The sequence below is a fragment of the Mustela erminea genome, chromosome 17 (assembly GCF_009829155.1).
Source record: "Mustela erminea isolate mMusErm1 chromosome 17, mMusErm1.Pri, whole genome shotgun sequence".
In the NCBI taxonomy this organism is placed as follows: domain Eukaryota; kingdom Metazoa; phylum Chordata; class Mammalia; order Carnivora; family Mustelidae; genus Mustela; species Mustela erminea.
The window spans coordinates 15,324,121-15,348,071 of record NC_045630.1 but is presented as its reverse complement, the minus strand read 5'-3'; the positions used below and the strand labels follow the sequence as shown (position 1 = coordinate 15,348,071).

Genomic DNA, 23,951 nt, shown 5'->3' with positions numbered 1-23,951 from the left:
CCATTTCTTGAGAGGTTTTTTTTTTTTTTTTTTTTTATTGACCACATCTGTCTGAAATGTTATTTACAGACATCATTTGCTCAAGAAACTTCTCCTCTAATGTCAGTCACATGTAGTAGTCTTAATTACTGGGGCTGTTTCTTTTCTTCGACATATCAAATTTGGTTCAACAGAGAAGTAGCATTATAGAGCTGTATTCTAAACTTCCATATGAAGGTGGTCCATGGTACATCTTCGTACCAATGGGCCAAATGCCAACTGATCTTCTTCGCTGTTTGGTCCTTTCACGGAATTCTGGAAACTAAAGTAATGACCTTGGCTTTCTTGTACGATAATATTTTGATCAGAGTACCACTTGGGACCATAGACAATCCAACAAGGGAAGAAACAACTTCTTGAAAACCACACTGTATTAGCATAATGTTCCACAGGACTATTCCAAGGACAGCTCTCTGCTAATGATAGTACTAGGGTGAACCAAGTAAAATTGTCAATATCTAAATCCTTTTTGTCCTACAAAATGACAACTTCATATTAGCACACAAAAGAATGGCACTTCTTTTTTCATCAGTAGTATGAAATAATATGCTAACTCATTTAAGTGTGACATCTACTACTTTCAGCACTAAGGCTAAATTCCCATTAGCAGGAAACTGTTAATATCAGTTATGGTCTTGCTTACAGTTCCATATGAAGAATATATACTTCTCAGATTAAATAAAACCCTATATGGCTGAGAATTCCCTTCTGAGAAAACATGGACTGACTATTGAATTCCTATTGGAAATTCAATTCATGTCCAACTTTTGCACATATCTGAAAAGTCAGACATATTATCTAATACTTAAGATGTTTATATTTTGTAGAAGCAAATTTATATATTCATCTCTTGATATCAAATTTCCATACTAATATACATTCTAGCCTCCAAGTTGGTAAGTGAACTGAGATACACTCTATGTAACTTAGTTTTTCAGAAATTCTATAGTTATATGGAGATGACACATGTTTTGTTTTACCTATGCAAAATAGGGGAATCTATATAAATTCTAAAAAGAAAAAGAAAACCCAAAATTATATTCAACAATTAAACTGTTTTAAGAACTGACAAAGTTTAGATTTTTAAAAATCTAACATTGATAATCTTTTCCCCTTTAAAAATATATTTCTGATTTCTGTGGAGAAAAAAGATGGAGTAGTATATTTGCATATTTTATACAGAACACAGGTGATTAAATCATTCTATATTTAGAGTCTGGTAAAGAAGCAAGTTTTCACAATTTCTCCAGGGCCTGTCTTTTAAGTGAGAAAAGTAATATGCAGTGATGTTTTTAATCTATTGTTCTTGTTGAAAACAATTTGACTCAAAATACATTTCATGTTTTCTTTAAAAGCCTTTCAAAATCCTTGAACCTGTTTCCCAGTAATCCATTACCTACATTTAACCACACACTAATTAGAAACTTTCTATAAAGAAGCATCTTTTCTACAAATAAAAAGCTTAATTCTTTTTTTTTTTTTTTTTTTTTTTTAAGTAAGCTCTGCACCCAACACAGGGCTTGAACTCACGACCCCAAGATCGACAGCCAATGCTCAACCAGGTCAGGAAGACACCTCCCAAAATGTAATTCTTATAATCTAAAAAAGATAGTATTTCCTAAGGGAAGCTGTTTCTACACACCAGGCTTTAGAAAGCACCTCAAAAGTAAATGTCCTGCTTACCTTCCCATGTCTTTCTTTCTATTTAGAGATTTAGCATTGCATGCTAAAGCTATTTTTATATACACTAATGAAATGTACAGCTTTTTTTCTTTTGCTCTTTTGAAAGTGTAAATTTATTTCCTATTAGTAGAAACAAAAGCGTAAAATTCAGAGTAGGAAAGAACAGAGAATCAGAGATGGATGTCACCCACAGAGCCCAGTGAAAGAGGCAAACTGATGGGTATTAGAATTGTCTTCCCTGATTATAACCATTTTGGAAAATATTTTTAATCCTAACATGAATTTACAGGTTACTGGACATTTGGAAAAATAAAAATAAAAAAGCTCACTCTATAGGTCCTAAAACCATTTTTGTAACATGCATACATTCCATTTTTGGTTCTGTTCATGCTTAAAATCATTAAGTGTGCTTTCAACGATTTCCCTATAACATAAATATGCTCCAAGGCATTTTGAAGCCATTAATACCTCACTTCATAGTCATCGATACATCACTGAGTAGCAACATGTAAAATACTTTAAATAACCAACCCTCTACTAATAAATAAGTTTGTATCACTGTGTCCAAGGTCAAATGACCATTTGCAAAGTTGTTATAGAGATGACTTATACATCAGACAAGGACTGAATGTGAAACACTAAGATTCTGTTCTTCTTTGAGCCCAGTGTGAAATGCCACTGTGATGTAGAAAGGATAAAATGTGCTCAAGACCCTTGGGTCCTTGCCGCTCTGGAGATCCAGGAAAATGCATCTGAAGCAAGCATACTGAAACCTGCCTTTCCCCAGCTATGCATTTTTCCATGTTTTTCTGGATTCCATATAATTCTGCGGCATATTAATAATCTATCAGAGCATTAGTCTCTATCTTTTTGGTGCCTTCCACCTTATCTCAGCCTTGGTGGTGGAAAAGAGTTTAAAGAATAGGAAAATATGGGAAAAAAGAAGGTAGAACAAGAAGTCAACAAGAAACAAAAGAGCAAGTAGAGGGGAATAGATAAATGTTAGTTAGATAACAAAGAAGAGACAGTTCTAGAAGAATCAGATAGGAACTTAATTCAAGTCATAGTCACTCTATCTAGGAAGCTCTTTTAAAAAGAGGTTGTCCTTAAAATAGGATTTGAGTAGGCAGAAACCTGAGATCAAGAAGACACAGCATCTAAGACAATATTTTTATACCATTTTGCCTGGGGCGTACAACACTAACCAGCATTTATTCATGCACTGTTTTAAAGGCTGAAGTTCTAAACTGATGAGAAAAAAACAGCCCAAAATGAGCAAAGGGAGTTTTCCTCTGTCAATTACATGCATCCACAGAATTCCCAAATTTAGAGATTCTTATGGCTTTTTCAGTAAAATGCCTCTGATCCCTATTAATTTGATTTTCCAGTACACTTAAGCCTGTATTTCCATAACAGATACAAATCTAAACTAAAAAGTGCTTCATACCTATATAAAAGTAATCACAGGGGAAATAGGGGAATTATTCAAGTTTCCACAGAAAGGCAACTTTTTTTTTTATTATGCATTTTAAAAACAAATGATTTTTTTCCCTGCCCTTTCTGAGTTTGTAACTAAAAGATCATAGCAAGGATTGAAAATCTCAGGCTCTGTACACACACACACACACACACACACACACACACACACACCCAACAAAGTAGCCTGCTAATCAAATTTGTGTTTGAATAAATCAGACTTCTATAACCCAAATCAGCCATCAGTAAAGGCAAAATATCATAATACTAAAACATTTCAGTAACATTCTGGTTGACATATCCTCTGTTAAAGTTCCCACCCAAATCCCTTCCCCCTCAAAATTTATGTATTCCTTATTTCAACTGAGTTGACTCATTGCCATTAGTAAGTCTAAAAGAAATTGTTATGCTTTCAGGTTCCAGGCAAAATTTCTTAATACACCGCAGAGTTAGTGTACAAATGACTAGCTAACATTACACAGAGAAAAGGAAGTCTGGCAAAAATGCTTAATATGTTTATATTTCTTGGCTCAATGTCACAAAATCAAGATGGCAAAAATAGTATATGAATAACTTCTCAAAACGTAGTGATTCATACCCATCCTTAGCTTTCCTCCAAGTCTTCCCCGTACTTCTCAATTACACACCCATCCACTCACCAGTCATACAAATATTGAATTGGTTAAAACCCATTTTCTTGAGAAACAGGAACCTGCTAGAATTTCTTTGATTTTTCCAAGCCCACTGGAATGACAGAGCTACCCTTTGACACCTGTCCAGTAGTTATTGCACAAAAATGCAATTAAACCCTTCCCTCGGGCAGCTCTCAAACTGATTTAATAGTGTCACACCACAACCATCAGTCCTGAAAATGAGCCTGGCATCTTTCCTCATGTTTTCTTCATTAGTCACTCACACATGCTGTATTGTTCATCTTCATTCACACAAGGATTTCATTCTCGAGACCATTTCAGAGCACGGTTACCTATGAAACAGAAGATGTTCCCAAATCCACATATAGGCACGAGACTGGAGGGTCTTCTCTGCTCAGAGGCTGAGCGTATGAAGATGCATTTGTCCCCATTCAGTGGGAGGTCAAATGCCTGGAGAGGTATCAAGTTGGCCCAACATCCTTAGTGATCTTTATTTCTCCTGTCTCCAAACTCTTTCCAACCAAGCACGTGTTTATGCTGGTGGAATGAGCACAATAGGTTTAAACTGGGCAGGGAGAGAGAGAAATGCATGATCACAGCCAAACAACACGTAGTTTCTGGAGAATCCAGAGTGTTGGCATCGGGGAGAGGACTGAACACACCTGAATGTCACTCACTGTGTTTATTCTTAGTCACCTGCTGTGCATCTACTGGATGTCCAGGAGGTAGCTTTGTCTCCTTAAGCAACTATTTGAAACCAACAGTGCAAGGCCTGAAGTGCTTCACCATCTCATGAAATTAACACTGTGAACATTATCAATATGGTGTCCCTTAACAGGAATCACATATGTATTATTTACCTTCCATAAAAGCTGAGGCATAGAGAGACTAAATGGATCACTAGTTCAAAACAAACAAGCCCAGTAATGAACCTGGTAAACCAGTCTCTTGTCTTGGTGATACAGTTGAGCTGTATTATAGCTTTGGTTTCCTAGTGTTGGATGTAGTTGTCATTTATAGTATTATTTTTATGTGAAAACACACGGGAAGTCCCAAGCCAGAAATACATTTATAAATAAATTTTCAAAAGAATCCATTCATAAGTTCAAAGCTGGGTGAACGTTTATTTATTTTATCCATATGTATATATATATATATATATATCCCAATGGTCATCAGGCCTTGTCTTCAATGTGTATGTCACACACGGCCTATGTGTCTAGTGTAATGCCTGCTGCTCAAGAATTATTCGTGGCATACTTCATGCTCACTGATTTCTAAGTACACAAATGATCAATATTGTGAACTGACAGGGTAGAGCACTAACTGCAGACTCCAGGTCGTGACCAGCTCTGATGTGGACACAACTAATTGCTTCCACCATGCAGCATGTCTTCACTTGGCCTACAGAACACCACACTCTCTAGCTTTCCTCCAGGCTCCCTGAATGATGTTTCGTCTCCCTCACCTTTGAGCCTATGGCTCGGTCCTCCATCCTTCCACACTCCTAAGTGATTTCATTTGAACTCAAGACTCTAGATATCAATATGCGGTAACTCCTAAGTGTATTATTCATCCAGGACTACTTCCCCACCTGGATGTCTGAAAGGCGATTCAGACCAATCAGATGCCAAGTTGAGCTCCTGAGCTCCGCCCTGAAACCTGATTCAGCTGAGTTTTATTCTTGTCATTAACTGGCAACTTTAGTTTTATAGTTCTCCAGGCCCCAAACCTATGAATCATTCTCCACTTCTTTCTCTCACAACTCGTATCAAATCCTATTAGCTGTACCTTCAAAATATCCCTCTGACCCTGTGTCATCACAACTTGCTTCTGTCCTCACCTAGACTACCAGCTTCCACCAGGGTTCCAACTTTGCCCCCCTACAGCTCTCCCTCACAGGATAACATAAGTCAGATTATGTACTTGCTCTCCTCTCTACCTGCAATGCCTTCCCCTAAGTATTCATACCTCAGTGCAAAGGGTGACTGTCTTTCAGATTGTGCTAAAATACCTGAATTCCTTCATTTGCCAATTTAATTAGCCGAGGCAGCAATTCTCTATCATGTAACCTACATTACTTTTTCAGAACACTTAGAATGGTTTGAAACTTCCTTATGTGTTTCTTAGTTTACTTATTTTTTCTTTCTGTAATTATAAGAACCTTACTTGAGTTGCTCATGGCTCTAAAACCCATAACCTCAAGGAGTGATATTAGTGAGATGGTGAAAGAGGAAGCCCCAGATGCTCCTCCTCTAACTGAGATACTGGTTCAACAATGCACAGACCAATTCCCTTAATGAGAAATCCAGACATCAGTCAAGAGTGTCCTGACCTCCAAATGAACACAAAACCAGTCACATCAAAGCTGGTAGAAAAATTCATGACCTTATACACAATAATCCTTCCCCAGTTCAGCATGGTGCCATAGGGAGAAAACTCCCTGCCCCCAGATCCTCCCGAGGGAGGCAAAGAGTTGGAATATGCGTCAAATGTTGAGGGGGCACTGCCCAAGGGATTGTTTTTTGCCTTGCCCATGTCAGAGCACTGATAGGGCCTGTCACACTCTAGATGCCTGGGGGACAATGAGAACACAATTGAGCTGGGCAGCTTGCATATGCTCCAGAGGTCCCATGGTGCAGCAGGTAGAGGTCAACAGAGCTTGGCAACCTCTCCCTCAGGGGAAAAGGGAAGAGTGGAACATATGTTAAACACTCTGAGTTTTGGAGGGGTTACCCAAAAGATTATCTGTTTTTTTTCTCACCCAACTCAAAGTACAGACTGATGGGGAAGCACCCTACTCTAAAACCTTCAGGACCACTGAGAATAACAAAAACCTGGGAGGCTTGCCACAGCTCTGGAAAAACTGCAGCACTGCAGACAAGCACCAGAGGTAGCAAGAGATTACAAGCTCCTGGGAAAAAAAAAATCCTGGCAAATCTAGGTAATTGGGAATTTACATGCACAAGTCCAAGAAAGGCATCTACAGAAAAGGTCGGAGAGGCCTGCAGAAACTCAAGCTGGACTGACTGAAGAAAGATTTTCCCTGTACATAGTCAGTGTGCAAAGACTGAGAGAGGTGGCTATTTTGTCAAAAGGGTAGATCACAACATAAATCTATAAGGCATATGAAGAAACAGAGAAGCTTGGTTCAATCAAAGGGAAAAAATAAATGTCCAGAAACAAAGGTATATGAATTACCTCAAAGAATTAAAAAGAACCATCATAAAGATGTTCAGTGGGTTCAGAAAACAATGCATGAACAAAATGAGAATATAAACAAAGAGATGGAAAACATAGAAAAGAACCAAACAGAAACTTAGGAGCCACAGAATACAATAACCCAATTCGAAAATTTCTAGAGGAATTCAACAGCAGACACGATTGAGCAGAAGAACCAGGGTACTCCAAGGCAAGACATTTGAAATTATCCAGAGGAACAAACAAACAAAAAACAAAACAAAACAAAAAAAGCAAAAAGAGAGAGAGAATGAAAAAAAGTGAAGAAAGTTTAAGGGATTTATAGACTACCATCAAGCACAACAATATACACCCAAAGTCCCAGATGTAGAAGAGGGAAAAGCTAATTTGAAGAAATAATGGCTGAAAACTTCCTAAATCTGTGGAAGAAAATGGACATCGAGATTCAAGAAGACCAAAAGACTAAATAGAACGAATTACAGAAGTTCACACCAAGACACACATGATCAAACTGCTGAAAGTCTAAGACAAAGAGGGAACTTTAAAAGCAGCAAGAGAAAACTGACACATCACATGCAAGTGTGTCCCCATAAGACTATTAGCATATTTCTCAGCAGAAGATGTGCAGGGCAGAAAAGAATGGGATGATAAATTCAAAGTGCTGAAAGAAAAAACTACCACCCAAGTTTACTATGCCTGGTAAAACTCTTCTTCAAAAAGAAACATAAATACTTTCCCAAATAAACAAGAGCTAAAGGAGTTCATCCCCTTTTGACCTGCCTTTTGAGAGATGTTAAAAGGAGTCCTTCACGTGGAAGTAAAAGGATGTTAAAGAACAACAAGAGAGCACATGAAAGCATAAACTTAACTATTAAATGCAGATATGTTTACAAATAGAGAATACTGTTGAACTCTAACAGTGACATATAAATCATTTTTAATTCTGATAGAGAAGTTAAAACATAAGAGTATAAAAATAACTAGAACTAAAAAATATGTTCATGGATACAAAATTAAAAGTGTGATTTGTGATCTCAATAACACAAAATGGTTGAGGAGGGAGAAAAAGAAGAGTTTGATATGTAATTGAAATTAAGTTGTTATCAGCTTCAAATAGTGTTGTAATGACAAGGTATTAAAGAAAATACCTACAGAAGATGGTCAAAAGGAAAAGGGAAAGAAATAAAAAAACACAGGATTACCAAAAAAATCAGCAAAAACTAAGATGACAGCAAAGGATGAAAAGAGTGACAAAAAGTTACAAGACAAACAGGATACAATTAACAAAATATTAATAGGAAGTGCTTTCCTATCAGTAACTATTTTTTTTAAAGAATTTATTTATTTATTTGACAGAGAGAGATCACAAGGCGGCAGAGAGAGAGGAGGAAGCAGGCTCCCCGCTGAGCAGAGAGCCTGATGCGGTACTCGATCCCAGGACCCTGGGATCATGACCTGAGCCCAAGGCAGTGGCTTAACACACTGAGCCACCCAGGTGCCCCCTATCAATAACTCTCTTGAATGTAGATGGATTCAAAAACATAGCCAAAAGATACAGAGTGGCTGAATGGGATTTTAAAAAAAGATTCAACAAGATTCTGTCAATAAGACACCACTTCAGATTAAGGTGGTACCTAGAGTGAAAATGAAAAAGTAGAAAATGGACTTTCCAGGCAAATGGTAACCAAAAGACAACATGTGTGGTCATACTTTTATCAGATAATATAGATTTTAATTAAAAAACTTTCACAAACAACAAAGAAGGGCATTATATAATGGTAAAAATTCCTTGGGAAGATATAACAATTATAAATATATATGAACCCAACATTAGTGTGCCCAAATATATCAAACAACCACTGACAGAACTGAAAAAGGAAACAGCAGCAACAGTTACAACAGGAGTTTTCAATGTTTCCATTTCAATAATGGATTGAATACCCAGACGAAAGATCAATAAGGGGGCACCTGGGTGGCTCAGTAGGTTAAAGCCTCTGTCTTCAGCTCAGGTCATGATCCCAGGGTCCTGGGATCAAGCCTTGTATCTGAGTCTCTGCTCAGCGAGAGGCCTGCTTCCTCCTCTCTCTCTGCCTGCCTCTCTGCCTACTTATGATCTCTGTCTGTCAAATAAATAAATAAAATCTTAAAAAAAAAGAAAAAGATCAATAAGGAGACAGAGGACATGAACAATACTGTAACCCAAGTGGGCTTAACAGACATACATGGAACATACCACTCAACAAAAAGTACAAATATATATATATGTATGTATGTATGTATATATATGTGTGTGTGTGTGTGTGTGTGTGTATAATTTTGTCAAGCCCATATGGAACCTTCTCCAGAACAGATCACATGTTAGGTTACAAAAAAGTCATTTAACAAATTCAAGAAGACTGAAACCATACCCAGTATCTTTTGTGACCAAAAGGGAACAAAAATAGAAATCAACAGCAAAAGGAAAACTGGAAAATTCAGTTATGTGGAAATTAAACAACACATTCCAAGATAACCAATGGGTCAAAGAAGAATCAGAAGGGCAATCAGAAAATGTCCAGGGACCAATGGAAATGAAAACATAACAGAATAAGACATATGGGTTGCAGCAAAAGCAGTACTAAGAGAAGTCTACAGTGGTAAACTATATTAAAAAAGAAATATCTCAGATAAAGAACTTAACTTTACACTTCAAGGAACCAGAAAGAGAACAAACTAAACTCAAAGTTAGCAGAAAGTAGGAAATAATAAAGATGAGAGCAGAAATAAGTGAACGAGAGAATGAAAAATCATAGCAAAAAATAAACAAATGGAAATACAGATAAATGGAAACAGATGAAGTGCTAAAGAGGGGCAGAGGCTAGCTGACAAATAGATGTTTAAAATATAATTACACTTTTCAGATCACAAAAGTACAATAAGCCTTATAAATTCAAAATATACCAAAGAGTAAAGATGAAGATACAACTCAACTATAGTATGATAGATTTCAAATTACTTCCTTCGTAGAGAAGTTCTGTTCATGTTTTTGTTTTTTCTTCCGTTGTGTTTAATTTTATTGATTAAAAGACATAGTAAACTGAGGATAAGAAGTATTTTCCTTTGACTTTTATTATAAATACCTCCCAGTTTATTATTTGTGTTTTGTATCAATGTTTTTAGTAAATTCTACTCTCCTGTAAAAAACAAAAAACAAACAAAAGAATTTTTTTAAAATAAATGGGCAAACCTTGTTAGACTAAGAAAAAAATAAGAAATCTCAAATTAAATAAAATCAAAAATAAAAGAGTAAACATCACAACCAATGCCATAGACATAAGAAGGATTAAGAGATTACTATGAAAAATTATTCTCAACTTAAAAGAAATAGATAAATTCATAGAAACAATCTATCAACACTAAAAGTCAAGAGAAAACAAAATATGTACATACTTAAACTAGTACGAAGATTGAATGAGTAATCAAAACCTCCCAACAAAGAAAAGTTCAGGGCCAGAGGATTCACTGATGAATCCTACCACACATTTAAAGAATTAACACAAATCCTTCTTAGACTCCTTAAAAAAAACTGAAAAAGAAGGAACATTTCCAAACTCATTCTACAGAACCAGCATTAGCTCTGATACCAAAGCCAGAAAAAGAAAAGTACAAGTAAAAACTACAGGCCAATATCCCTAAAGAACACAGATACAAACACCCTCAACAAAACACTTGCGAATTAAATTCAACAGCACATTAAAAAAATCATCCACCATGGCCAAGTGGGATCTATTGCTGTGATGCAAAGATGTTTCAGTACATGAAAATTCATACACTGCCTTGATAGAACAAAGGATAAAAATCAAATGAACATCCCTAGAGAAAAAGCATTTGACCAAATTCAATACCCTTTATGATAAAAATTCTCATCAAACTAGAAGATTACTTCAACATAATACAAGCCACATAGGAAAAGTCCACTCCTAACATTATATTCAACAATGAAAAACTGAATGTTTTTCTTCTAAGATCAGCAACAAAGCATAAAACTCACTCTGATTACTTCTATTCAACATACTACTGGAAGTCCTTGCTAGAGTAATTCAGCAAGAAAAAGGAATACAAGGAATTCAAATTGGAAAGGAAGAAGTAAAAGTAACTGTTCAAATTATGTGATTTTCTATGTTAAGAAATTAATTCAACAAAGTTACAGAATACAAAACCAACAGAAGAATCAGTGTGTTTCTATACTTAGAGTGAAAAATCCAAAAGGAAATAAAGAAAACATTTCCATTTACAATAGCATCAAAAAGAATAAAACACTTAAGAGTAAATATAACAAAGAAGTGAATGATTTGTATAATAAAAACTATTACATTTGCTTAAATAAATTAAAGAAGACAATTAAAGAGAAAGAAATCCTATGTTCATTGATTACAAGACCTTATATTGTTAAAACGTCCATATTGCCCCCAAATGATCTACAGATTCAATGAAATCCCCATCAAAATATGAATGGCATTTTTTTTTCAGGAAAAATATCCTAAAAATCATGTGGAACTACAAAGGACCCCATGTAACCAAAACAATCTTGACAAAGAACAAAGCTGAAGGCCTCACACTTCCTGTTTTTAAAACATATTACAAAGCTACATTAATCAAAATAATATGGTACTAGCATAAAGACACATATAGACCAACATTACAGAACAGAGCCCAGAAATAAATCCATACATATATGGTCAAATATGGTCAGACGATCTTCAACAAGACTATCAAGATTATAAATGGGGAAAGGATAGTTTCTCTAGCAAATAGTGTTGAGAAACTGAACATCCATAAACAAGAGAATAAAACTGGGCCTTTACCTTACATCATATATGAACATCAACTCAAAATTAAAGATTGAGTGTAAGACCTAAAACTTAGAAGACTTAAGTGTAAGACCTAAAACTATAAAACTCCTGGAAGAAAACATAAGAGACACACTTCATAATACTGGTCTTGGCAATGTTTCTTGGAAATGTTGCCAAAAGTGCAGGCAACCAAGAAAAAATAGGCGGTGGGGTGCCTGGGTGGCTCAGTGGGTTAAAGCCTCTGCCTTTAGCTTAGGTCATGATCCCAGGGTCCTGGGATCGAGCCCCACAACAGACTCTCTGCTCGGCAGGGAGCCTGCTTCCCTCTCTCTCTCTGCCTGCCTCTCTGCCTACTTGTGATCTGTCAAATAAATAAATAAAATCTTAAAAAAAAATAGGCAGGACTTCATTAAATTAAAATCTTCTTCTCAGCAAAGGAAACAATTCATGGAGTGAAAAGGCAACCTATAGAATGGGAGAAAATATTTGCAAACCATGTATTTGAAAAAAGGCTAATAATATCCAAAATATAAAAGGAATTCTGACAACTAGATAGCCCCAAATCCTCAAATAACATGAATAAAAAGAAATGAACAAAGGACTTGATTGATTAGACATTTATTGGAAAATAATATAAAAGTGGTCAACAGGTATATGAAAAAAGGCTCAGCTTCACTCATCATCAGGGAAATGCAAATCAAAATCACAGTAAGATATCACCTCACATCTTGTAAGATGGCCATTATTATAACCAACGAAAAACAAACAAAACAAGTGTTAGCAAAGACTTGGAGAAACTGGAACACTTGAACACCATTGGTAGGAATCTAAATGGAGCCACTGCTATAGAAAATAGTGAAGATGCTCCTCAAAATTAAAAATGGAACTAGCTTCTGGTACAAGCATCCCACTTCCCAAATATTCATCCAAAAGAACTGAAAACAGGATCTCAAAGAAACATTTGCATGTTCATTTTGGCATTATTCACAATAGTCAAGAGGTAAAAACAATTGAAATATCTATCAGTGGACCAATGGATAAAGAAAACGTGGAATATACATAAAATGGAATGTTACTCAGCCTAAAAAAGTTACACTCTACAACATGAATGAAGCTCTGAGGTCATTAGGCTAAGTGAAATACGCCAGTCACAACAGGACAAACAATGATTCCATTTACATGAGGTGTGTGAAGTAGTCAAAGTCATAGAAGCAGAAGGTAGAACGATATCTGCCAGGGGCTGGGGAGAGAGGGAGGCGTGGATGCTGTTTGATGTATACAGAGTTTTAGTGAAGGAAGATGAAAATCTGCTGTACAATACTGTGCTTACGGTTAACACTACTTTGCTATGCACTTAAAAATTTGTTAACAGAGTAGATCTGGTGTTATGTGTTATTTACCACAATAAAAGAATGAAATAAAAGTTAAAATCCCTGACATCGACGAATAGTTTTAAAGGACTATGGTACCTCCATAAAATAGCTTACTACAAAGCCTCTGAAAAGGGTTCCATAAATCTACCCTTAGAGAGATAGATATATAACACATGACAAAGTAAGACAAAAAGGATATAAAATATGTATTATAAAATATAACTCTGAGAGGAAAAAAATCCCATAGTCTAATACAGGGCCAGGTGTACAATAGTAAGAATTCAATAAATATTAAGAATTCAATAAATATTCACTTAACAGGTGGAATTCATGGAATTTCCATTCATTTATCAGACAAAATTTTAAAAAATTCTAAGTTCTTTTGCTTCTCTCTTCCTAATGCATTTTGGTTTATCACCCTTTAATTTAAAGACTTAATCTTGGAAAAAATCCATGTATAACTTCATCTGGCAACTTTGGTGGCAAGCAGCTTCATGAGGACACTGCTCACTTTTTTTCTTCCAGATTCAGGATTCCCCTAATCCTAAAATTCTTAGATTTTCAGTCATGCCTTCAGCATATGAGGCAGCAAAGCAATGGTAGCAGGAAACCTGAGAAAATAAATACAGAATCGAGTCATATCTCTGTGGGTCCACATACTGTATACAAGACTGCAGCTCTGGAGGGCAGAAAATAAAATATCTTGATTGATTACTTCAAGAAAATAAAAATGTTGGTAGAGCATGCTGATATTTACAAGAGCAAGGGAAAAAAAGAGAAAATGGTGGAAGGGAAAAGTCTGGTGAGCTCGAAGTCATGGACCCAGTGGTCCATGTCACTAACTGGTAGTATGCTCTTAGGAAAATAATTGAGTAATTTATTTTCTCCGTTCTGAAATGACAGTTTGAGGAGACAATAGGTACCCTTAGATTCCACGTTCTAAATTCAATGAGTGTATTCCTTAAAATGTTATATGCAAATAATTCAAAATGCATTATAGTAAAATTTTACTGATACTTTCTGTAACTCCCTACCTTTTAGATACAGTTACCCCAGGTGCTTCTTCTTCACATTTTCTTTTAGACTCTAAGACACACATTCTAGTTTGGTTTATAGATGACAGTGACTTATTTTTTTCTTCTTCCTCAAGAAGGGAATCTCATTTAGGTCCCTATCAAGATGGCTACCTGAAGCAATGTAATCCTGCAACAGGAAAGACTCACACGAAGGACACATACATGCAAACACTCAAAAATACACATAAGCTCTCTGAAGGTCAAGAAACAATAAGGCTGTGAGGTGCTGAGTAATGGAAAATAAGGCAAGAGATCCTGTCCTATCAAAAAAATACTTTTTCCATAACAGCATAGAACAGCATCTAAGAAAAAGACGCCTCAAGAATGATATCATTATAGTAAAGTAAGATTATCGACAATTTTAATTAAACCAAATCATTTAAAAACTAGCCTCATGAAATAGATTTTTAGGCCAGCTCAAAGCAAGAGCCAAATGTCATCATCTGATAAAACATCCTCCAGAAATGAAAACACTGTGAAGCTTTGGAACTTGTTAACCAGAGAAAGAAAACGGAAAATTTTATTTATTAAGGAAAAAGGAATTGCCCAATCATTTGTAGTAGTCTGTTAACTGTAACATGCCCCAAAATATCAATAGGGTTGTGGAAGGGTTTAAATAAAAAAATAAACTTGAAAAGATAGTCAAATAAAAAATCTTTTATCCTCAAAGAGAGGCTTAGAATTTCTTTTGAGAAAATTAAAATAAAATAAAGCACTTCTGCAACTGAGAGCCCATGAAAAAGATTCATCTAGCAATTATCTATGCTTGTTAAAATTATCTCCACAAGGAATCTTAAACACATCGAATATCTAGTATCAGCTTCAGAACCCTCAACAGGCCACCTCCGGTCTCTCTTTATCTTCCCCCAAAGGACACATATTACCTGGGTCATACCCCTTGAGCGCCTCTTTCTGAAAGTTGAGAAGAGTGGACAGTCTTTTCTACTAGCCCAAAACCTGTCTGCCCCCTCATAGCCTAATTTTTAAAAATACTTTCCAAAAATCAACTTTCATTGAAATGTCTTCAACTAATCTCTATTTGATCTCAGCCCCTTACCAAGCCAGCAGAGTGTTTACCTAGTTACTCCTCGCTAGCATAGCAGCTTCAATGATAGCACAACTCTTGTCAGTCTGCTGTGTTGTGATCTATGGATATTATGCCTCTGCTTGGAACAATTCCTTTCAAGACATATTACATACAGGATGAATAAATGAATGAATGTGCATTTTAACTACTTCTTCCTTTAGAGGAAGAGAGCTTCCCACCAACTGTCTTATCTCAGGTGTCTACAAGGGCTAATATGTTATCTGAACATGACAGGTGAAGACAAAAATAGTTCTGAGTTTGGATTCAGAAAAAGAACTCGGAATGTTTGGTGTGCGGCCAAATGAACAAACAAACAAAGAAAAAAAGTCAGATTCAGAAAACTATGTCATTGATAGATTTTTTTTTCCTTGCATGAATGATAAGCTATTTTGTCCCATGATTAAATGTAACTTTGCCATACATGGATATCATACATACACACAAAATTTTATTCTGGGACAGCTGGGAATAATGGTCTCTATTTTTGTCCTGCATTCAATGAGTTGAATGGACTGGGACAAATGGAAAACAACAGCCGAGCTCACCTTCCGGGAGGCAAGAGTAAACCAAGTGTGCTCAGAAACCTTCACCAACCCCTAAGGCAGCAAGAATGTCAGAACCACACCTGGGAATATTTAAATTCTCTTATGGACTGTTATGCAATTAACACTGTAAATTTTATTTTACCTAAAAGAAGCACGATCTCCAAAGCAAGCTTTAACGTCAAGGGTGAGAAGACATCTGCCATATTATTGGCTTCTTTGCTCAAGAAACACCTAGGTCCTGATCACCTCAGATGCTGCTGTGCAGAGCTATGCTACCCATTAAAGATCCTACTTTGTAAGCATTTCCATGGCCATCCATTTGAAGGAAAATGAGACCTTCCCTTCACTCGCCATGCAAAATAAAATGCAAGCACTCTAAATCCATGAAGAAGAAACTGTGCTTCTCCTTTCTAGTCTGTACAGGCTTGCCCTGCTTGGAAATCTGTTTGTGAATCCTGACCACGTTGTCACCGGATGGGAACCACCCATGACCACAGATCCACAGTGAGGTGCTCTTGGGTTAACACAAAACCTCCCTGAGAACTCCCCTTCCAGTCTGGAGGAGCAGTGAGGTATCTCTGTTCTTGGGGTTAACAGCAAAATACCTCAGTGGACACAAACCAGCGCCTTTTTTTTTTTTAAAGATTTTATTTATTTATTTGACAGACAGAGATCACAAGTCGGCAGAGAGGCAGGCAGAAAGAGAGGGAGGGGGAAGCAGGCTCCCTGCCGAGCAGAGAGCCCGAAGCAGGGCTCGATCCCAGGACCCTGGGGTCATGACCTGAGCCAAAGGCAGAGGCTTTAACCCACTGAGCCACCCAGGTGCCCCAAACCAGAGCCTTTTCACCTATAAATTTCAGAATCTACTTCCCTGGGACCACTAATATCACCCTGATGCTGAAAGCATTTCCTATCCAAGGAAAGAGGGGTTCATTCCATTGTATCTGTCACTTAGATCAGATATTTTCTAACCAACCTCTATAGTAGATGAATAATAGTGACAGGAAGGGAGACTTTTTCATTTGCCCAAAAAGAACGCATCCTGTTTTAGCCATTACGAGTTTCTGATGAATCCCCATATTCCTCTAAGTGAGTTTTAGCAAAATAAGAACAGATGCATAACTGTAAAAAAAGGAACTTTACAATAGTCAAGAAACTGTGCTGGGATCCTAAAAATAGAAAATTTAAGAATTAAAGTCTCTTTTCCCTGCAATGTGCATCAATGCAAGCCATGTGATCACGTGACGGTGTCTATGGAGATTTTTTCCCTTTTCCACTGTCCTGACAGCCATTGCCTTGCATATTTCTTAAAGCTCCCTTCTCTGCTTCATCACCAGAGAACACATTATACTTCATGAGTGTCTGGGAAATTCCTTAGGTACCCCTAAAAAGGAATATATCCTTTTAACTTAACAGTCTTCGAATATTGGCATTTTCACTCAACATCATTACAGACCGAAGACACGCTAATTAGAGCTCTCTCACATATAACAATAAATTCTAAATAAACTGGAGTCTTCTGAGAAAAACCAAAGGCAATATGAAATGAAAGCAATAAAGGATACTTCTGAATACATATGCAAGCTAACTGATCATAGGGGGGAAAATAGAGCCATTCTGTGTAGAGAAAGTATGTTTCGATAGTCAAATAGGTATTGTATGGGGGTATATAAGAACATAAGAAAAATGAATTCACAAAATGTTAAGGAGTCATAAAAATTATCTTCTGAACACTGATAAAAAATTATCCATTATATAAAAATGTTTGGTTACAGGGGCGCCTGGATGGCTCTGTCGATTGAGTGTCTGACTCTTGCTTTCAGCTCAGGTTATGATCTCAGGGTTGCAGGATCGAGCCCTGCGTCAGGCTCCAGGCTTAGTGTGGAGTCTGCTGGAAATTCTTCCTCTCCCTCTTGCCCTGCCCCTCCCCACTGTTGGCACACACACTCTTTGTCTAAATAAATAAGACCTTAAAAAAAAAAAAGGTTTGGTTACAGATCTTTAAAAAGAAAAAAAAAAAGGTTTTTGCATAAACAATGAATTATGGAACACTGAAGAAAATAAAATTAAATTTAAAAAATTTAACATTTTCAAAAATGTAGATTAAATAAATATATATTTAAAGGGATATTTAAAGGGATCAATGTAAATGTCGATAGCTATTACGCAATGTTTTAATTTAACGCTAAAAAGGAGAATATCTAAGTGTGGGAACAGCATCTGAAGATTGTGAAATGCCTAATGTTCAATTAAATTTTTAAAACCTTGCAAGCTTGGGTGAAAAGGCAGACAGAGTACGGATGAGGGTAGAGACTCATTCTCGTTAAGTGAAAACTAATGGATTTGGGAGAAAATAAACCCACCACCCCTTTTCAAATAGTGTTTTCGTTAACCTAGAAGAAGCCTCTGGAGTCCCTGGGACTCTGCCGGAGGACATCACCCAACAACGCCCACACAGGAAAACACCAGGCATCACCAGAGAGGTAACAGGAATAAACCAGGGCGCGGGGAGGGGGGGGTTGCAGGGGGGAAGCGGAGAAAAGGAAAAAGAATTAAAACAGAAAGCTCTTCTTGTGCTAAGGTATGATCCCTCCTCTTCTGGATACCACCCACAGCTCAAAGTGACACTTATCAAAGTTTTAACTGAGCAGAAAGCAGTTCCAAAAAAAGATAAGTAAAATAATCAAGGGGCCAGTCTAAGTACTAAGGAAGCAATGACAAAACAAGACTATTAGAAAGCAGAGACCCAAGACACACATCACCGCAGAGCGTCAAGGCCCAGGGAGCTGAGGATGAAATCTCCCCGTGGTAGGGGATACAAATAAGAAGGGTGATGTCGCTATCTTTAGATGGGAATTACATGACTTCGTTCACAAAATTCACCAGGCAACGGTCTAAAACTTCATAAAGGACATAATTTTATGAAAGATCAAATGAAAAGGGAAACTTTATTGAGAAGCATGTGCGACACCTATTAGAGAAGGTTTTACATGCTGGATTTTTCATACTGTCATGATGCCCAGGGTATAGTCACCCCTTCAAAAGATGGTTTTAGAAAGGGAATTCTGATACTGTGTTCACATGTCCATCAGTAGCGTAGTTAAGGGCAGAACTACTGAGCTAGATGGACTACTGTTTATTGATGTCAAATGTTTGTAAAAATAAAGGGCAGAGAAACAGCAGAAAGGGATTACAAAATATCATCTCATTCTCTTACTGATAAAGATATTAACTAAACTATGTGGCTATTTAAATAATATCTAAATTCAAGACTTGAAATATTCCCCAGGTATCCCCAACATAATAGTGAGCAAAAAATAGAGGTGGTGAGAGGGCATGCGTACGTGATCCCGCACGGGTTTAATTCTGTGTGGAAGTGCGTGTGTGTGTGTGTGTGTGTGTGTGTGTGGTGCACACACAGACATATACACATGAGAGGTGTTGGCCAACTCTAGGTGGAGGGATTTCAGATCTCTGCTTTTTTCTTTGTACCTTCTCCTATCACTTGGATCTTGTACAGGACACTTTTGTTACTTTGTGAATGCCACAAAGTAAGAAGGGGTTAAAAAAAAAAAAGTCTTGTAATCCCATAAGCAGAACATTAACTTGTGTCCCTGAAACTATTTCCCTTTCCTCCTTCTCTTTCCATCCTGATCTGTCTCTTCCTGGTAAGATGTTCTCCAGCTTGAAATCGCCTTCCCTGACTTACGTCACCTGTTCATGCCTCAGCATGACTAGCGCCTGCCACGCAAGTTAAAGCATAATGTTTTAGCTGCTTATTTGTGGCCTCATTATTGGGCTCCAGTTTTCCAGGACTATATACTTTGCACTCACAACTACAGACCTGCTGCGCCTTCCACTGCTGACCTTTGCTGGTAGGAGCCCAGAGTAAAGACATGCACCGGCAACTCAAAAGGCAGAGTGTGCATCCCAGGTGCACTGGCTGGAAATCTGATTTGCTTGATAGGAATAGGAGGGGAGCCCAGGGTGAGAAGACAACAAAATATAGTTTCTAGAGAAGTCTTCTGGTACAGGAGACATGAGCTCTAGAGTCATCTGAACAGCAGCTCTGTCCTAATGCTTGCTGTGCCACTTGGAGCATCTCGAGCTAAAAAGGTTAAGAGGGACTTGGGTTAAACGTTCTACGCCTCGGGTGACTTACCCGCAAAAGGGAGAGGATGAAGCCTAACCTGCTTCCTGACCAGACGAGAAAGAGAGAGAGTATATGGCAGGGCTTCGAGAAAGACCCAGACTTGGATTACGATCGTATTGGCCAGCTATTATCACTAGACATTGTGTTGCACCCATTCTTATCTATGAGGAAGACACTGGAGATGGAGTCAAAAGAAAGAATCTGATCAAGGTGCCATTTTTTTCTCTTGCTGAACATTTTACAAATGTGAATTAAAAAATTATATATCTAAGAGATGTGGAATTAAATATATCTTAAAGTGTAAGTGTACAAATCTATGATTAAATACAAACATGTTCTAAGAATTTTAAAGCCATCATCTAAATCGCTCCTAACAGATCTATACTGATCAAATTTCACTCTAATATTATTGGACTGAGCTTTACATTTGAGTCCTGTTTTTAGCTTAGACCAAATAAATCTTCAGCCAAAAAACATTCTTTAATGTTTTCCAATGTATATGGAGAGTACTTTCTCTCATTCTCAACCATGCAGCCATCAACTAATGTTCTGGCCTTTGTTTTTAAGTAATATTCCTTTTTCATCAGATCAGTTTGAGTAGTATTTTATTAATATACAATACTCACGTAACACTTTTCTTTTTTTAAACCAATTTTAACTAGTTAATCTTCATAGAGCTTTTGGAGGTAAAATCATTTCCTGACAAGCTACATAGATGCTCTATTACAAAAACTTAAGTATAATTAAGAAACAGTGTATAAAAATATTTCAGTTGTTATTTGTTGTACTTACATACAACATTCTGCAAGTCAAGATAGCATGAACATATGGACAGGAAGGGGAAGCAAAAATAAGTTTGTTCACTAAGACAGTAGTATGTGGGAGAGTCCTTGGGAAACTGGAAATGGACAAAGCTTTCTTAAGACTTCTGTAGCTCCCATGATTCTAAGTCCCTCTTGTAATGGTCAAGACAGCATTCCTGAATAATTGTTACCATTAGAGCCCAGTCTTTTAAAATGGCTCCCAAATAATCTGCTAAAATAATCCAACCTACTACGTTATCACACATCCGAGAAGATTACACACTCAATTATCTGCAGTGCTTTTTCCAGAGATTAATCCAAAGAAGAGTGAAGGCACTGATAAGAAAAGAAAGCCCTTTTAAAGGTTTTCTGGATAACGAGCTCTTGGCATCTCAAATTTAACACGGCTGTGCTGGCCAGAATTTGCCGAGACTGTTTTCACTGAAGTCCCTGCATGGAATTGTCCCCTGGTAAAAGAGTGAGACATGTTGACCCAGAGTGTTGTTTTATAACCATGTCGGTAGAGTGTCTGCAAGATTAGGACCAACTTGTCCCATTATTTATCCATAACAGCATGATGGACGACTTGCACTTAGTCTTAATGAGACTCTCAGAAAGCTCTGCCACTGAGGCTAGCTACTTGGTAAGAACAGGGCTTTGTGACCAGCGGGGTAGCAGAAATCTCAGCCAAGATGTTATCTTGGGCTCCCTGGTCCCAAGGTATCCCATGTACACATGGGGGGCTTTGGATCTAAGAGAGAAGAATGCCATGGCATGGCCTGGTGGAGGGAGGCCTCCGATGCAACCTTTGCCTGTGGTACCCATCTTTATTCGGTGCTATTGGTACGTTCTACCATTTTCTGGAACTCCTTTTCTGGAACTCCTCTCATTTTGGGTCCTGAAAATCCATAATTGAACTCTTGTCTAACTGCCACTCTGCATGCAATGTCCAACAACACTAAGGGCCTGAAATCTTCCCATCACCAGTGCCTCTTCTGCTCTCCCTCATGTCAGGAGAGTGGGAACTGTATTCTTTCTTCACCCTTGCACTGCAGTCTTGTCCACTGGTAAATCTCACTGGCTCTCCTTCTGGAATGTGCTCAGAATCTGACCATGTCTCACAACTCCCACTGCCACCACCTTGGTTCCAGCCCCCATTATCTATCACCAGGATAATCCCAACAACCAAATAACGGTTCCCTCTGTTTCTGTCTGCGGCCACCTGTACTCACTTCTCAACCCAGCAGCCAGAGTGATCCTGGGGAAACAAGCCAGCCCAGGACATTCACCATTCATCTGTACCAGAAAGTCAACTCCATATTAGAACTTCCAAGGCCCTACAGGACTTGGCCTGCAATACCTTCCTGATGTCATCTTCTAATGCTCCCTCCTAGCATCTTTGCTGTTCTCATCCCCGCCAGGGGCACTCCCTCTTCAGGGAGGGCCTCTCTACTATGGATCCCTCTGCCTGAGTGTGGTTTCCTGGACAGTCACATTGCTACTTTCCTCCGTCCCTTTACTCAAAAATTGCCTTATCGGTGAAGCTTCCCCAGTGACCTTATGTAAAACTAATCACCAAGACCACCCAACATTTCCTACCCTTTTTCACTGCTTTATTTTTTCTACTGGGACTTATTATTATCTAACATACTATCTTCCCTCAGCAGGATGGAACCTCCCCAAGGGCAAGAATGTTCATCTGTTTTATTCTCCACCGTATTTCTGTCCCTGGGATAATGCACATAGCAGGAATTCAATACATAGTTTTAGATGGATGAATGATTATATAATTAATATAAAACAATGTTTTTGGTTTTGCTTTGAAGTTCACTGGTGTTCTAGGAATGCAGCTCCAGGTATCCCCTGGAAAACCACCAAGAGCCCCAGTGGCCCATCTACCCCAGGTAGGGAGCAGGTTCAGGAGAAAGCCCACCTCCCTGGTGGGGGTAAAGGAGGCCCTCCTTGGTTAGACTTGCTGATGCCCTTGCTCCTCAGTCTAGATCATTTGGTTACTGGAGCACATCATGCTGCTTCTGCCTAGAACATCTGCTGATCCCCTGGCCTCCCTCCCTACCCCCGCTGACTACTCGGAGTTCCCATTTAACATCCAGTTTCCCTTCACCTCTTCTCTGTGTCTTCTTAGCTCCCATTGAGTGGTTCATTTCTTCCTCAGTAGTCCAGCTCCAATCTCTAAGAACTTCTAGTAGCTATGATTTTTTTTTAAAGATTTTATTTGAGAGAGAACATGAGCAGGGGGAAGGGGCAGAGGAAGAAGCAGGCTTCCCGCTGAGCAGGGAGCCCAGTGGGGGACTCGATCCCAGGACCCTGAGATCATGACCTGGGCTGAAGGGAGAAGCTTAACTGAGTGAGCCACCCAGGTGCCTCTGTGGCTCTGTGTATGGTGGTCTCCTCCACTTGACTTTGAAGGAGCGAGTGCCTAAAGATGTTTTTTCTGATGGTTTCACTTGCCCCAACAGGAAGGTCAACCCACTGGACGTACCCAGCAAATGCCACTGATTGAAGGAGTAAGAGTCAAGCACAAAGAGAATTTAATCCCCTCAGGAGGAGGATTCCAAGACTCTAGACCTGAGACCACATGACCTCATGCAAATGTATCCATTTTTCTACCCCCAAACAGATAGCATTCCTTCCCTCCCTACCTCACAGGGGTTGTGTGGCTTAAATGATAAAATGATTTTTATCGATGTACAGATCATAAATCTTGCTCTACTTTTCAATCGCCGAACCGATTCAGCAAATACGGAAGTGACTAGATTGACAGCTGGCGATATCTAAAGGAACTATGCCTCTACTGGTTTACTGCATTCAAACAGGAGAAAACCAGGAAGTGTTCTCCAAAAAGAATATTAAAACCCAGGTTATAGGGGTGCCTGGTGGCTCGTCGGTTAAGCATCCAACTCATAACCTCAAGGTTATGACATTGAGCCCAACATGGGTCTCGGAGTGTGGAGCCTGCCTGGGCTTCCTCTCCTGCTCCCGTTGCTCCCCAACCCCCAAACCCTTGCCTGT

The 23,951-nt window shown here is 38.2% G+C and overlaps 1 protein-coding gene across 4 annotated transcripts in view; it reads right to left on the bottom strand.

The window, feature by feature from the left end:
• KCNK2 (potassium two pore domain channel subfamily K member 2) overlaps positions 1-23,951 on the bottom strand; it is a 220,112-nt gene that overhangs the window by 118,567 nt on the left and 77,594 nt on the right. The gene's annotated exons all lie outside the window — the stretch shown is intronic.